The sequence below is a fragment of the Cervus elaphus genome, chromosome 15 (genome assembly GCF_910594005.1).
Source record: "Cervus elaphus chromosome 15, mCerEla1.1, whole genome shotgun sequence".
Lineage (NCBI taxonomy): Eukaryota > Metazoa > Chordata > Mammalia > Artiodactyla > Cervidae > Cervus > Cervus elaphus.
Window position 1 is genome coordinate 79,437,264 of NC_057829.1, and position 15,199 is coordinate 79,452,462.

Below are 15,199 nucleotides of genomic sequence, written 5' to 3' on the forward strand. Positions count from 1 at the left end.
CAGACAGTCTGAGAGTCTGAGTTGAGAGAGTTGAGTCTAAAATTGATCTGGTGATGGCTGTACAATTCCATGATACACTAAAAATCATTGAACTGTACACTTTAAATGCGTGAATTGTGTGGTATGTGAGTCGTAGCTCAATAATATCATTATTAAAGTGGGGGGCATATCAACAAACTGGATCTCAGAATGACAAAAGACTGTAAAACCACATTCCAGGAAGAGAAGCTGAAGACACTGGGGGTAAAACAGAAGACGCTGCAGTCAAGGGAGAGTGGAGAGAGAGGGAGAACCTTCTGAAAGTCAGAGTTGCCAGCAGACTGGATAAGTTGCCCTAAGCACCTCTGCACCTCCCTTCATGGGAACTAGGCAAGCACGTGGGGGAGAGGCGTCAGGGAACAGAGTAACGCTCCAAAGAGATGGTTAGCTGGGATCTCCTTCCCTGCTGTTGGAAATCTCATACATAGTTCATGTGCTCCAGAAAGGTCCTGAAAGGCAGATATGTGCATGCTTAGTCACTCAGTCGTGTCCAACTCTTTGTGATCCTATGGACTGCAGCCCACCAGGCTTCTCTGTCCATGAGGATTCTCCAGGCAAGAATACTGGAGTGGGTTGCCATGCCCTCCTCCAGGGGATCTTTCCATTCCAGGAATCAAACCAGGGTCTCCTGCTTTGCAGGAAGATTCTTTACCAGCTAAGCTACCGGAAAGAAAGTGAAGTCGCCCAGTTGTGTCCGACTCTTTGTAACCCCATGGACTGTAGCCTACTAGGCTTCTCTGTCCATGGGATTTTCCAGGCAAGAGTACTGGAGTGGGTTGCCATTTCCTTCTCCTGGGGATCTTCCCAACCTAGATTGAACCCAGGTCTCCCGCACTGCAGGCAGACACTTTACCATCTGAGCCACCAGGGAAGTCACTAAGCTACCACGGAAAAAAGCTACCAGGGAAAGGCAGATAACAGAAGTAATTTGTCAGTTCAATCACCCATAAACTCTCTATCAAGCAGCAGCCACAGATAACAGTGCATCCTTCTAGATGGTGGTAATGCAGCATTTCACATGGACAAATACTGCTTTAGTTAATGAGGGACGATGAACATCTCACAGCCTCTCACATAGCTCATGCTTATTGGATGCTTAATGGGTGTCGGGCACTCTGCTAAAAATTTCATGTGCATCTGATTCTCTTCAAACCCACTGAGGCAAATATGTAGTATCATTCATAGTTCATGTCACAGATGGAGAAACTGGGGTGTAGAGAATCATGTAACCTTCTCAAGATCACAGAACAGCACATGGCAAAGCCCATTCAGATCCCCTGGAACCTGAGTCCAGACTCCAGCAAAGGTTCCACTGATGCCTGCTGAATGAGTCACTGGATGAATGAATGAATGAGGGCTCAGCTTCCACCTGAGGAAGAACTGAGATTTTCTTAACCAAGTGCTTTGTTCTTATCTCACAAATATTCTATATCTTAACATCACTCATCTCTATCTGGATCGCCCTATTCTAAGGCTAAAAATGGGGTCATTTAGCAGCATTTCTTTGGCTCCAATTCCCACCTGCCACTGGAGGAGTCTTCCTCCAACTGAACTGAACTGAAGTCGCTCAGTTGTGTCTGATTCTTTGTGACCCCATGGACTATATAGCCTACCAGGCTTCTCCGTCTATGGAGTTTTCCAGGCAAGAGTACTGGAGTGGGTAGCCATTTCCTTCTCCAGGGGATCTTCCCAAACCAGGAATCGAACCCAGGTCTCCCGCATTGCAGGCAGACACTTTATCATCGGAGTCACCTGGGGAAGCCCCTAAGTCTTCCTCCAGGGGAGCCTCAAATACCTCCTTGGATGGGCCTCCTCGCTGTCTCCCAGGCTTCTGTCTCCCATGGAGCCGCTGCAGGGCCCTCACCAAGGGAGGCAGAGCCACTCTGGGCCGCGGCCAGCCACGCCCCGCCCCTTGGCTGAAGCTGACCGGCCCCTGCGGCCGCGGCGATGCTGCTGCGTGCACTTGGGAGGTGTGGTGCCGCCTCCTGCTGGTACAGGCGCCGCGCTTGCTGATGCCACCGCCACCGCCAGTGCTGGTGCCACCGCCCCCACGCAAGTGCCACCAACACTGCCAGCACCGGGCTCACCGCCTCTGCCGCCGCCGCGTCACTGGAGCCGCCGCCACGTCGCCGGGTCATCACCGCGAGGAGCTGGCCCGGCGCCCCCCTGCTCTCAGAACGGGAGGTACACGGGACAGCGAGGGGCTTCTGTCGTTGTTCGCGCAAGCCTACAGGCAGGGCTATAGGCAGGTGAGGGACAGACTGCGTGACATCAAAGAAAAGAAAGGGAAGTCGCTCAGTCGTGTCTGACTCTTTGCAACCCCATGGACTGAAGCCCACCAGGCTCCTCCATCCATGGAATTTTCCAAGCAAGAGTACTGGAGTGGGTTGCCATGTCCTTCTCCAGGGGGGTCTTCCCGGGCCAGGATCTCCTGTATTGCAGGCAGACGCTTTGCCATCTGAGCCATCAGGGAAGCCCGAGTGACATCATGTCAGACTCACAATGACCCTCTCCCCTGAGAGAAGCATCACTCTGCCTGGGAGACGACCGGTTCCTCATGCAAACAGTTTCCTGGAAAACCCAACTCATGTTCCTGGTATCTCTGCATCCCACAGGGGAACAGTGGAAGCCAAGCTGGGACCTGCTGCAACCCCCTCCCCCTCCAGCTGCTGCGCAGAGGCTGAGACACACGTATGTGGCTCATCTTTCAAAATCCACAGGACCTCATTGGTATGCATCTGTGACCTCACTTTATACCCTTGACTTGGCCCTGGTTCCCTTTCAGTCTTTTTTCTCGGGTGTATCATTCTTATTATTGTATTACACGTATGTCTAAAAAAGTCCCTTTTCAAGACAGGAGAGATTACAGAAGTGAAAAGAAATCAAATGAAGAGCAGGCATGAGAACTTGCACGCACATATTTGTAAAAGGAAAGCCCATTTCTAACTGTGGAGTGCTTCAGTGGGGAGTTCTTTCTGAAGAGTTTAAACAAGCAGAAACTCTTGGCCAAATGAATTTGTGCACGCATGCTCATTCGCTCAGTCATGTCCAACTCTTTGTGACCCCATGGACCCCAGAGGCCCGCCAGGGTCCTCTGTCCATGGGATTTTCCAGGAAAGAATACTGGAGTGGGCTGCCATGCCCTCCTCCAGGGGATCTTCCCCATCCAGGGATCAAACCCGCAACCCCTGCGTCTCCTTCATTGCAGGAAGATTCTCTATTGCTGAGTCACTGCAGAAGCCCAAATGACTTGGCAGTTCCATGTGAAAAACAGGGCTCTCTCAGGAAGCCTTACTGAACATGAAATACAGAACAGTTGTTCATACCTTGTCCTCTGGAGACAAACATGAAGAACACTGTAGTGCGTGGCTGATCCTGGGCAAAGCTGGCCTTCAGGGCCCCAACCTCCTTGACCTTACAACACCTTCAGCCTAGAACTCTTTCCCTAAAAAAGCACCGAGGCTCTCGTTAAGCCCTGGGTAGACCACAAGAGACAATTCACGTCCCTGCCACGTGCTGGCCCTATGCTAAGCGCCACAACATCAGGTGACTTAATAAGAGTGTCGCCACCCTCCAGGGCCTCACCATCCAGAGAGGAGAAAACTGAAACCACACACCCAGGCTTATCAGCATGGTGGCTACTTATAATGGGAGGCAGCGTAGATGGGTGGTTCTAGGTCAAGGGTGGGTAATGCGTGTGCTCCAGTCACACTGGCGGAACTGCTCCAGTCCTCTTTCAAGGCGTGTGACCTCAAACATGCACCTTGAGTGTCCCCATCAGTAGTGAGCACCCACCGACAACAGCAAAAGCACTTACACGTAGCTGGCAAACAGAAGGCCCTCAATAAAAGGGAACTTGTACCATGATTATACTATGATTACTGAGATGAATGTGAGACTCTGCAGGGGGATACAAAAGAGAGAAAGGTCAATCTAACATGGGGGTGTCAGGAGAAGCTTGGTGGAGGAGCTGGCACAAGGAGTAGGTGGTTTGACAGGCAAACAAGAGGGAGAAAGGCATTCTAAGGATAAAGAAGAATCTGTTCAAAGGCCCTGAGGCATGAAACATCCTGAAATATCGATAGAACTGCCAGTACATCAGGACAACCAGAGTAAGGGTTTAAGGTCAAAGAAAACAATGGAAAAACAAAATCAGATTTGCCTTTCAGAAAGGCTTAGGTAATATCTGTGCATGCTAAGTTGCTTCAGTTATGTCTGACTTTCTGCAACCCCTTGGAGTGTAGTGCACCAGGCTCCTCTGTTCATGGGCAAGAATACTGGAGTGTGTTGCCATTTCCTTTTCCAGGGGATCTTCCTGACCCAGGGACTGAACTTGCATCTCTTATGTCTCCTGCATTGGCAGGTGGGTTCTTTACCACTAGTGCCACCTGGGAAGCCCCAGATACAGCTGAACATAATTCCAGTTTTCCAGGGTCACCACTGTAATGATCAGCTATCATGCATACAGTCGGGGGGGACTGTATGCCAGAGGACTTCTTGTAATTCACACATTCTTTCCTCTATTGGCAAGTTCTCAAAAGTGTTTTCTGTTTCAGTTTTAGTAACTAATTGGCTTATTGTTCCATGCTGGTTTAGTTGCCTCAGAAGGTTTTCTTTACCATTAATATCCAACAGAATGATTTTTAAATGCTCATCTTCCTAACCACAAGGCCAGTCTTAAGTGGCCACCTCCTGAGCATTGGTAAAAGCCAGAGAGCAATCATTTGCCCTCAGAGTACACACCCAGCTGCAGCGGTCTTGCAGATCAGGACTTGAGACAGACGCAGATGCGGGAGGCAAAGCAGTGACAAGGGTCAGTACTGGGGCCAGAAGCAGAACCACACCCCAGGACAGAAGCGGTGCAAGCAAACACAGGAAGCTGCTGAAGAAGAGGAAAAAGAGCATGTGCTGTGGCACAAAATGGACAGACAAGATGCAAAGTGGGTTCTTAAGGGAATTTAGTGACAAAGGGGGCTTCCCTGATGGCTCAGATGGAAGAGAATTCACCTGCAATGCAGGACACCCGGCTTTGATCCCTAGGTCGGGAAGATCCCCTGGAGGACGGCATGGCAACCCCCTCCAGTATTCTTGCCTGGAGAATTCCATGAACAGAGGAGCCTGGCAGGCTACAGTCCATGGAGGCTGCAGAGAGTCAGACATGACTGAGCGACTAACACTTTCACTTTTCCTTTTTTCAGTGACAAAGGTGGTCCCTGGAGGCGAAGTGTGAGACGTGCAACTAAACTGGTTGAAAACGTCTAGATTCATCTGCTCATTCACCATTCATGAGGTCAGCCTATTAGTCAAGTCTATTAATTCTCTTTGTTCAAATATGTCCTGGGTATTGAGAAAATAACTTGACACCACATATGGTCTCCAACCAAAAAGAACCTGGGACAGCGGGAAGGGAGCTCAGTGCCATCCGGCACCTGATATATGCCAGATATCACCCACGGTGTGCTCGGTACACTGTCTGCTTTATTTTCACAACACTCCTTGATGAAACCAATAGACAGTCTGTTTTCTCTGGCCCTACTTTTCACTGTCCCACATCAGAGAAAACAGGGGCAGCAGGTGGGAAAGGCATCATTGTGTGAAGAAAGGAAGCTGTGAAATTAAAGTTTCAGACACCCATCACCTGAATCTCCCATCTCCTTCTTAGAACTGCAATCCTGGGGTCTGGGCTTTGATTTTCATAAGCATGGCTTTTTTCAGTTCACGTTTCTCCCTTTAACACAGCGCTGCTCCCAAAACCCCATCGTCTACCAGGTCTGCTAATAGGCTCAGTTAGTGTGTGTGTGTGTGTGTGTGTGTGTGTGTGTGTGTGTGTGTGTGTGTGTGTGTGTGTGTGTGTGTGTGTGTGTGTGTGTGTGTGTGTGTGTGTGTGTGTGTGTGTGTGTGTGTGTGTGTGTGTGTGTGTGTGTGTGTGTGTGTGTGTGTGTGTGTACGCGCACACACACACTCTCAAGTGCTAGTAGGTTGAATTCAGGCACAAATCGGCCAGGGTGTCAACTCCAAACTCTAGACACTGATGTCCTATTACTGTTACTGGACTGCTTTTTTGTGTCATAGTTGCTGTAGCCCAGGGCTCCAGCACCAGTGGTATTTTGCTTGATTTAAGTTGTTAAAAAAAAAAAAAGAAAAAACAAAAAATAAGATAATCATTATCACCCCATCATGTGGTATATCAACTTAGCATGTATTTCACGGTCAACTGAGAAATTCAAAGAGCACTGTAGAAACAATGAAAGTAAGCATGAGAAATAGCAGTATCTCTATCAATCACTCTTTGCTTCTCAGTGATTTTTCACCTGAAAAATCAAACAATAAATTATTTATTCAGCTCCTACTATGTGCCAGGTTCTCTATATCCAGTGGAACATGTTAGGATTTTTCACTGTTGTCTTTTCTTCAGTGAAAGATTAAAGGCATTGATTAAAGCACTGATGCTTTAGCTGTTTTCTCCTCGAGGAATTTTATTATTACGAATGTCTTCAGAAGCTTAATGCTTTGATGGCTATGCAGAGCTTTCTGGGTCTTTTTCACTTTGTTTTCTCCAACTATTGTTTTTCACCTAAAACTTTTCTTTCCCTACCCTCCGATTTTTTAGGGAGAAAAAAAATCTAGCATCTGGGGTCTGAGACCACTTGAAATGTCTGGGCTGGGGATTGCTAATGACCTCCCAGAGATAACCCAAACTGCTGATTTAGCAAAGCCCATTCTTGACCTTGACACAAGACAAGACAGGCAAAGGGGAAGGACTTGGGAGGGAGCCCTGAAAGAAAAAGGATCATAGAAGCGCTCAGATCTCGCCAGGCCCCCTCCCCCATTCAGCAAACACCTGGCTGAGTTGGAAAACATGACCGGCCCAACCTTCCTATTGGCATCAATTGAAGCTGTCAGCTCTCGGCTTGTCACCAGTTGCACTGGGAGGCCCCGGGCAGCCACAAGAGCCCTAATTAGGCAGAAATGACACTTCTACAACTGACCTGCCAGGACCTTTGGCAAACCATTTAACATCATTAGTTAACATTTTTTAAAAGTGTGAATGTAAATGAACAGCCAGCAGCTTTCAATGGAGTTTGTCGGTGGCATCTCTCCCCCCTTCCCTGCTCACTCTTTCTCTTGTTACATGAATAGTCCGCTTGTTTTCTCCAGAATTGGGTGGGGTGGGTGGGGTGGGGGCGGGGGGGGGTGCACTGGGGAAGAAGGAAGAAGAGGACCAGTCCTCTGAGAGGAGAGACGTGTTAAAGCATAAACAAGCTTGGATGAGAGGACAGACCATCTCTTCCTGCCTTAGCCTGGTGCCTGGAGAGCAGGGGGCCGGCATACACCAGGCAGGCCACACGGATGCCAAGTTCTGCTCCACAAGCCATGCTTGTGAGCATGGACCCTGACCACCCTGGGCTTCGGGTAGGTGGGAAATGACTTCATGAGCCGGGTGCCTGAGATCCTCTTTCTCTCACACCTCTCACCACATGTTGGAATTCTGAACAAGCCACTCTGAGCAAGCCACGATTTAGCAAATACCTTAGGACGATGTGTGCACAGATGTACGAGTACCTCGTCCCTCTCTAAAGGAATGGCGTCCTGGGGGTGACCACTTCAGACGCGTTTGATACTTACACACATCAGCTCATTTCCTACCTGAAGCAGTCATCTCCCACCTGGAATCACACTTCATTTTGTTCTTTGCTGTACACCCACAGAATCTGTACACACCAACACTCTCCATCTGTAGGAGGGGGAAGAGAGTTACACTGTGAACACATCACTTCGGGTGCCTCTAGGCTGCTCTCAAACTGTGCGCTCAGGGGGGCAGGCAGGCTGAGAGGCAGCCCAGGATAGAAGGGAAGCCACAGTTTGGGGGCGCGGGGAAGGGGTAGGGGGGCAGTTGCTGTGGGCCTTTGACTTACCACCTATTCCTTGTGGGGCCCTGGGCAAGGTGCTTTGCCCTGAATCTCAGATGTTTTCATCTGTAAGATAGAGATAAGGCCTTACTACTTCAAGTGAGGGGCAAAAAAAACAACATGGAAATAGCATGAGAACTGGAAAGTGGTGGGTGAAAGTAAGGAGTTCGAACGCTTAGGAGCTGCCAAAATCGAGGTTCTCATCTATCATTTATCTTGGAGATTTGAAATTGCCAGTCTGTCCTCTAGACTCCCAAGGCAGCCTCCACAAAGCCACAGCACCACCAGCTCCTCCCAGGTCCCTCCCTACCCCACTTCCACTCCTGCCTATTTTCAAAAGGGCTGCAAGTATCCAGTTAGCCCCAAAGTTGTTGATTTTTTCCTTAAGACGTTATGGAAAAATCCCAACCAACTTTTGGGCCAACCCAGTACTACACAGAAAAATGCATGGGTGCAAAACAAATGCGGCTATATTAGCCACTTCCTCTCTCTGCTGGATCCTTAAACAGTACAAGAAGGGGAGCACAGTCTTGTTCATGTCTGGGTTTCCGAGGGCCCCAAGGACAGTGGTAGGTTCACACTTGTTTGCTGTTTACTTCATCAAGTCGAGTCCAACTCTTTTGTCATCCCCGTGGACTGGGGCCTGCCAGGCTCCTCTGTCCATGGGACATGGCAGGCAAGAATACTGGAGTGGATTGCATTTCCTCCTCCAGGGGATCTTCCTGACCGGGGGATCGAACCCACATTTCACCTCCTGCACTGAAGGCAGATTCTTGACGGCGAAGCCCTCTGGGAAGGTACTCAGAAGATGCACAAAAACCGTCTGCTAAGTTAAAACGCAATTGCCCTGTCCAGACCTGTGCTTAGGGCAGCCAGGATGCGTGCGCTTTAGGAAAGCAGCAGAGACCTTCAGTGTGGAGAGCTTTACTTGTCACTGAATTAAAGACGAGTAAAATCAAGCGGGCAGCAGGAGCGTGTGGTGGAGAATGCCTGTAAGTAGTCATGAGAGAGGAGCGAAAGAAAACAATCTTAGTTTTGTGGCGGAAAGCGAGAGAAAATATGGGGGGAAATGTCCTTAATAACAGTAAATGGGAAAGGGAGAGAGAAGCTCGTCGTGATGGAGCATTTAGTGCTTTTAAGCTAAATACCTCAGCATATTAAGCAAATAGAGAAAAGCCGGCTAGTGGATGTCAGCAAATTGAACCGACGGGTGCGCAGGAAGCCAATAGGAGGTGGCTGGCGGTGACCCCTTTCCCCATCACGTGCCTGCTCCGCGCCGGCTTGTTTGGTGTTGCTTCGTCCCTCCAGCTGCGGAGCTTATTGAAAAGCTCTCGCTCCCTGCCTGGTTTTGGCACATTTTCTGCAGGTGCCTCCTACTGCGGCCACAATGGGCTGCTAGGGAGGTTTAGACCTGTCAACAGCGACCGGGGAGGGGGCGCGGGGGGTGGGGGTGGGGGGAAGCACGGCCATTGTCTTAAAGGGCCAGCGACATTGTGCGCCGCCGCTGCGGAGCCCGCAGCCCCGCACCTGCTAATGAGACGAGTCCTTTTCTCCCCGCTCTCTCTTTCTCTCTTTAATGATTTAACTTGATCGCTTTGGTTCCTTTCTGGAAGGGGAATTGCTCCATTGATCATATAAAGTAATTGCCCGTAAAACATGGCTCTGCAACGACTGCTACTTCCCTGGCTGAAAATGTCACGGCAATTGAAAAGCTCTTAGCCCAGTTCAAGAATGGGGTTGCTCAAGAGAACAATCTTTGCATAGGTTCCCGCCACCACCCCCCCCCCCACCCTGCCAACCCCCCACCCCACCCGCCGCGCTGGCCTGTTGCGAAAGTTACAAGTTTTGGGTGCGCTAGATGGATTTGTAGGACAATTTCCCTTGCCTGTAGCGAAGCATGATTTTGCCTGAGACTGTGGGACACGACCCAAACTGAGCTAAAATCAGCCTCAACCTGAATATTGGATGTATTCGTTCAAGCCCAAGAAACTGTTTTTCTGATTCACCCCTGGCTTTCTTTTTTCAGAAACCCTGAATTTCGGCGCTGGGAGGTGGGGGGGGGGGGGGGGGGGCACCGGGGGGTGTGATGCCCACGTGGGTCAAGCTGATTGAGGAGAGCATTCTTCCTCAGTTCCTGTCACCTCAGAAGACAATCTCTGTGTGTAGGGGTAGCAGGGGCCTTCGTTTGCAAAGAGGAATCGATTCTCTAATTGCTTAAGATTTGCTGATTTTTTTCCAGAACTGTCACTTGGCGGCAGCAGTGACACATGTGGGAACGGGGACCACACACTTAAGGAGTTTTCATAAATAACTTTATTAGTCATTGCCGCACCAATGTGAGGGAGTAATTCACCTGGGGAAAAATTACTTTGTCGTAGGCATGAAGCTGCCAGCGAAATAAACAGTGATTAGTGATGGTTTCATTTTCCTCTGACAAGCGAAAGCTTAAGTTTATATCTGAATAAGAGAGAGAGAGGGTTATTTGCTCCCAGCCACCCCCCCCCCCAGTTGGTGGGAAGCACCACTTGCTAAATGAGATGCTGCCGAGTTACTAATTTGGGAACCAAGCTTCAGGTGAATCACCTTCCAACTGGATGAGCCATGAATATTTTCTGTAGCTGATGACGGGCAGAAAACATGCTTGTTATTGTACTTAAAAAAAAAAAGGCAAAAACATCTGCCTGCTTACTTGAAAAAGTATAGGGAACTCGGCTATAAAAAGGTAATTTTAAAAGTATAAATCTGAAGAAAGTCATAGAACTTTTTACATCTAAACCCTCTAAAAGGTCGTGGTACAAGCTTCATAACTATAAACAAGTACAACAGTTTTTTTCTTGGAATTTTAGACTTTTAAATCTTTTAATATTGTCAGAATATACATGATACCAGGGCAATTACACATATTACACCAAAATACACTATATATATAATAAAAGGTGTTTTCCCTTTATCTATGCATATGATGAAGAAAAATTTAAAACTCTTTACATTTAAACCCATTAAATAAACTGATTCCTGCATAAGAAGAATTACGTTCAGAATCTTTCACCAGCAACAGGAATTTATTTTTCCTATGTGCTTATTATAAGGGAAGGTCTTTTTCTTTTTGGGGGGAGGGGGTCTGTAAAATGAGGGGGTGGAAGTTCTGCCGGGCTCTGTGATTTACTTATCTGTAAGAATGATTCCTATCATGGCAAATAGTGAGATGAACACTAAACACAATCACAGTTATTTCTAGCTGCTCTGCCTATTAGACAGGCAGTCAAGACAAGAGGAAAAGTGGGTTGAGTTTTAAGTAAGCGCGTGAGGCCAAGACCAGGAGCACCTGAAGCATCAAGGCCAGACCCCAGACACCCTTGTAAAGCATAGCAGGAGCAGAATAGTGCTGGGAGGGTGGCGTTCGTGGTGGGGGCAGTGGGAGGGTGGCTGGCCTGCGGCTGATGCCCCTGCCCCGGTATCCTCTAGGTGAACTCCTGGAGTGGGAGCCTGTATGGACACTGTTAACACTGGTTCACCATGTTTCTGGAGCGGGGAAGAGAAAGAATATTTGAAAAGGAAGAAAACAAGCCAAACCAGCGCATCATCAGGGAATGAATATCAAATCTGCCCGAAGCCAGGACTGGTTTCACTTTTGCATCTTCGCTGCAAGAGGTCTGCATAGATTTCCCAAGTTCAGAGACAAGAAAACGGGGCTGCACGTCCTATTCCTCACGTAGATCTTCATAGCACATGTTAAACCACCCGACTTTACAAGGTAGAACTTAACCTTGGGATACATGTGTTTGAACTTCATACTAAAGAGAGTTTGTCGAGATGTTTGGCATGTGTTTGTTTGTTTGTTTTGCTTTTTGGTTTGGGGAGGGGTTGTTTCTTTTGTTTTTAGCCGTGCCATGCGGCTTCTGAGATCTTAGTTCCCCAACCAGGGACAGAACCTGGGCTTCTACAGTCAGGATGCAGAGTCCGAACCACTGGACTGCCAGGGAGTTCCCAGACTTGTGTTTAAAAAAAAAAAAAGAATGCATTTTAAAGTGCTACATCATCTCTATGTCTATGCGTACCTATCCAATGAAAGGAGCACGCTTACTGTTCTGAAAGGGAAGACCTAACATGCTTCATAATCAGATTCTGTAAATTTACTTTCGCAATGAAAGCCACAGGCTTCTCAGCCTGAGTCCTTTATTTACTCAGTGTTCACGGATTACATCCACTAAAAGTTAACGCACAGAAATGTTAAGACCCTTTGTGCTTGAATAAAAAGTTTACACCAAACAGGTGGGTAACAGTATCTGTTGAAATGTTTGTATTCTCTATATAAGGTATGCTTGCTTTCCAGTTAGAAAAGGATGTCAATTTGAAACTTGCTTTATAGTTCCTGAATTAATATAGAACCACCAGCTAAGGAAAGAAAAAGATTTTACTCTTTTATCCCTTGCTCCAATGTATGGGATCATCCAGACAGACACTTCAGCTGCAGTTTTTCATGACCAAGTCAGACATCACAGAAGCTATACAAGCAGGGACTTCACTCCCCTCCCCCATGAAAAACTCAAGCCTACTTTTCTTGTGCCTTACAATTTCCTTGCTGCAAAGTTTCCTTCCTTTCAAAAGTCAGAAAGCACTAAATGTTCCCATACTGGTTTTCTCCAGTTTGTTTGATACAGGATCATGGCCCCTTTCCTCCCATCATATTCTTTCAGAGTTATAGCTTATTACAAAATATCTACTGGAAATACACACATTAGTCATCAACACAAGCATGATGGACCCACGGGACTAGTTCATTAAAAAAAAAAAACTAAAATTTTATCTATGCATTTTGTCAAAAATGGATGAGATAGGATGGGGTGAGCTGTACAGTCCTAAAGTCTAAATTTGGAGAGCAAGGTGAGTTGCTCATAAACATAAAAATCATATAGGCTGACTCAGAGGTGGCAGCTGAGCCTTTACCCCAGAGGGTACAAGCATGAGTGTGTGTGTGTGATGGTCTCTGGTCCACTAGCCAGGGTCTGGTTTTATGTCAAGTAGGGTAGTGAGTGTGTTTTTATCTTAGCATCAAGGCTGGGAAAAGAGTGTGAAAAGTTCGAGGCATCCCCTGGTGAGTCACAAGCAAACCCAGGCAACGGACACAGGGGAAGGTAAAGTGGTTATCCTTCTAGTTAAGAGAAAAAACACACATGGTGATTCCTTTCGTTCTCATAGGACAAATAATACTTGGAGACAAAAAGTCTATTGCAAATATAAATGAAAAGAGAGCTTACACTTTTGAATCCTTCATTTTGATTGCATCTTTGCTTTTTTAGGTTTGTAATTATCCCAAAAAAAGAAAACTAATTTTCTAACATTAGGCTTATGAGATATATACTGAAAAAATATTAATTGGATATCTGTATGTTTATATTTTTCTATCGATAGTCTTAGTTAAGAATTCAAAATGACTCTATTTTCAGTAAAGTAATACATGATACATAGGACAATATTTATTCTAAGCTTATAAACTGATAAATACTTTACCTATTTCAAATATCATACATTAAAAGCTTTATTTTTGTTCTTATGCTATAAAACATACTCTTTGATTCTTACCCTACAAAAGACAGCCTTTGATTTTGTATGCTCAAAACCAGCACAGAAATTCTATTTTTCCCTTATATCCTATCGGCTTGGCTATAAAGAAAAGAAAGCAGTGATGATTAGGCAACCAAAGTTCAGGTCAAATCCACAAGTGAATAAAAATTCCAGTAAGTGCTGACATGGAATAATTTTACACCCAAAAAAAGGAAATCTGGTACTAGTTCTCTCAAACAGGGACTCTAATTTTAAAATTTTAGAGGTAGAAAAATTCCTTAGAAGGTGCAGACACCTACAGTTAACTGAGATGGCTCTTCTCTGTGAAATTCCCTGCCTCGTGAGTTCATTTCACAATCTTCTTCATTTTCAAATTCCCATAAAAGTCATACAAATATACGGCCATGAACTTTGGGAGAGACGGTTCCTTAGACAAGTTCAGGGACATATTAAGTCACTCTCTTGGTCATAAATCAACTCACATTCTTACAACAGTCTAACAGAAGCCTTTGAACAAGTGCAGCTCCTTCTGGGAGCCGAGGAGAGGGTGGACCCCGGATTACTCCCGATCCTGCTTTTGGCCGCATCTCTGCACACAAAAAGAAATGGACACCAGTGGGCACCCCGATACTTCTATTCCAAACCTTACTTTTGCCTCAATTACTTATTTCAAATGCAAATACCATCATACAAAATCACCCTAATACACCTCAGCTCTTTATTTCTGAGAATTACTGTTAGATTTTCTTGCATGTTTCTTTTCCTTCTTTCCCCGATTGTATAGCATTTAAAATAGACTTATGCTGACTATAGCCCAAGACAAAGATAGGCATCACTAATGATGTATTAAAATTCCTTCCATTTTAGAAATAATATTTTAATTTTTCACCATACTACGTCTCTCCTTCAAGTATTAATGGAAACAGTATTTGCTTTTCTGAAAAACTGATTCTGATGATTACTACTTTCCTTTCTATAATATCCTCCTAAGGTACTGAATGCACAATCACAAAATGCAATAATTGTATTACTTAATTAAAAATAGGATCCATTATCCTTTGCTAATAGACAACACAATTACATATTTTAAAAAAAAACTGTACAGGAATTTAACACATTAGATCTGCATTAGAGAGTCATTTGCAAGTGTCTCCTTAAATAACTTTGGAGACCAATGATAAAAATTTACATATGATTGTCATATGTGAAAGAGATGTACTTATACCAACATTGAGGAATTTGCCTATTTTGTTCACTAAAAATTCATGGGAATTTACTCCCTCAAGTCACAATTCTTCAAGAAATAATTCTCATCGCATCTGTGCCAGTATTTTTTTTTTTTAATATTCAAAGAACTTCTCAAACTTCTCAAATATGAGAAAAAAGGCAAATCAAGGAATAAAAAGAGAAAACAACATGAACAACAAACGATCCTACATTTTGCGAATAATAAATATAAAGAGTCAAATCCTAAATTTTTGATAAGTGAATTTTTCAAATCTCCCAAATAATTTTTTGAAGGTTTAACATTACCATAAGATTCATGACCAGGCCTGTAGAAATCATCAATTACAAAGGAACAGACAGTCTTTTGATTTTGCTACTATGAAGTAATTCCTTTGAAGCAGATTAAAGTACATTTTCTAGGAAGCAAAAATTCCCTTCAGTTGGGCTCTTATGTTTAA

General features: G+C 45.7%; 1 long non-coding RNA gene across 2 annotated transcripts in view; it reads right to left on the reverse strand.

Moving 5' to 3' along the window:
- Nucleotides 1-15,199, reverse strand: part of LOC122708773 — a 29,239-nt gene that overhangs the window by 7,072 nt on the left and 6,968 nt on the right. For both annotated transcript variants that reach the window (XR_006345309.1, XR_006345308.1), the window contains exons 2-3: nt 7,956-8,015; nt 7,687-7,774 (exon numbers count right to left, since the gene is read on the reverse strand). This is a non-coding gene — a long non-coding RNA (uncharacterized LOC122708773). The remainder of the gene's footprint in view (nt 1-7,686; nt 7,775-7,955; nt 8,016-15,199) is intronic.